Below are 1,971 nucleotides of genomic sequence, written 5' to 3' on the forward strand. Positions count from 1 at the left end.
CATTTTTCCCTTCCTGCTATCTTCTTCTTCTTTTTTTTTTTTTTTAACATATAATGTATTATTTGTTTCAGAAGTACAGGTCTGTGATTCAACATTCTTACACAATTCACAGCACTCACCATAGCACATACCCTCCCCAATATCTATCACCCAGCCACCCCATCCCTCCCACCCCTCACCACTTGCTTTTAAATGCTATGTTTGTCATATATAGGACTTTTGTGTCCATATCTCTATAAGGCTAAGGAATTGGAGTCAGTCTGGATTTGAGTCTTAGTGAGTAAATGCTAATTTTCGTCTGTAAATCTAGGATGAAAACATCCAGTTTTTCAGTATTATTGTGGTGTTTCAAAGATAATAAATTTGAAGTACCTAGAACAATCACTGACATATAGTTTTATTCTCAGAAAATGTTAGCTTTCATTAAATGTTGATATTAACAGACACTAAAAACTTTGCAAGCTATGACACATATCCATCATAGTACATAGAAGAAGGTGCTGTATAGACTGGACATATAAAATGTTTCTTTCATGTGATTCGATTGAACTTTTCTGAATTAAATGTTAACTTGTGGCTAAAGAAATTATGTGATAGAAATCCTGGCCAACTTATTATGCATCTATTGTTCCTAGAAAGTAATTCCTTTATAGCCATATGCAACCTGTACATGGCTTCTGTGCCTTTGAGATACTATCATTTATTTGACATGATTATACCTTTCATAGTCACTCATCATTAATACCCACAGTATAGGACAAGTTTAGCAAAATTATTAACTGGAATCAGAAGAAATTTTAAAAATTGATCTTATAAATCACTTTGTCTTCATGAATTAAAAAATAATAATCTAGATTTGACCTAAACTGTGATTATGAATAAACTAACCAAAGGTCTTGAGGAGGTGAATGTAACTTATTTCCATACAAATACCACAAAATTGGCCCATGGCAGATATTAAATAAATTGTTATTGAATGAGTGAATGAATGACATACTATGAATTAAATTCCTATGAATCTCTAGTAATAGCTTTGTCTTATCAATGTTGAAGAATTTCTAATTTATAATTTACCAAAAGAATTTAAGTTTCTTAATCAATACACTTACTCATGAATTATCTAAATATCAATCCCATCATATGTTAGGATATGTATTCATGTAGTAATAGGGAAATTGATAAGTATGGATATCTGCCATCAGAAATTGTTTAGGGGTGCCTGGGTGGCTCAGTCGGTTAAGTATCTGCCTTCAGCTAGGGTCATGATCCTACAGTCCCAGGATTGAGTCCTGCATCAGGCTTCCTGCTCAGCAGGGAGTCTGCTTCTCCCTCTGCCCTTCACCCTCTTGTGCTCTCACTTTCACTCTCTCTCAAATAAATAAATAAAATATTTTCTTAAAAAAAAGAAGAAATTGTTTAGCAGTGATACTAGTATGCTTCTATCACTAAGCTAACTGTATTTTTAAAAGAGAAGATCCAAGCTTTGCGCAGTGGCAGTATCGTAGCCAATGAGGTTTATCCGAGGCGCGATTATTGCTAATTGAAAAGAGAAGATCCATAAAGTGATTTGATTTTAATAATACTACATATCATGACTTATGTATTGTTGATAACAAGTAATTTGGCCTCATCAAACTCTTACACATCTTGGCCATTAATTATGTAGCAGAATTTTCATGATGAGGCTATTAATTTAACTGAAGACATGTGATTTCTACGACATGCAGTTTTCAATGCCATTGACTGTAGAACACTTCCAAAGTACTAGAGCTTTTACGGCAAATTGTGGATCTGAAAATACCTCCTAAATATCTTCTTTGACTTTCTCTTGAAGATACATTGTGAAAGACCTGGAATTAAGAACACATTTTTGACATCTATAAACATCTAAACAAATTAACCTGCCTAGTGGAACTGATGGGTATTTATGCTCAAAGCATCCACTTGCCTCTGGATCAAGTATTGTTGTGA

At 33.6% G+C, this 1,971-nt stretch overlaps 1 non-coding gene across 1 annotated transcript; it reads left to right on the plus strand.

The window, feature by feature from the left end:
- Positions 1-1,479: 1,479 nt before the first annotated feature.
- LOC123836225 (U4 spliceosomal RNA) lies at positions 1,480-1,624 on the plus strand. Its single transcript, XR_006788911.2, has one exon. It is a non-coding gene; the product is annotated as a U4 spliceosomal RNA (small nuclear RNA).
- The last annotated feature ends 347 nt before the right edge of the window (positions 1,625-1,971 follow it).

The sequence above is a fragment of the Mirounga angustirostris genome, unplaced genomic scaffold (assembly GCF_029215605.1).
Source record: "Mirounga angustirostris isolate CCGP_5_RB_7025 unplaced genomic scaffold, mMirAng1.0.hap1 SCAF_12, whole genome shotgun sequence".
NCBI classification, from domain to species: domain Eukaryota; kingdom Metazoa; phylum Chordata; class Mammalia; order Carnivora; family Phocidae; genus Mirounga; species Mirounga angustirostris.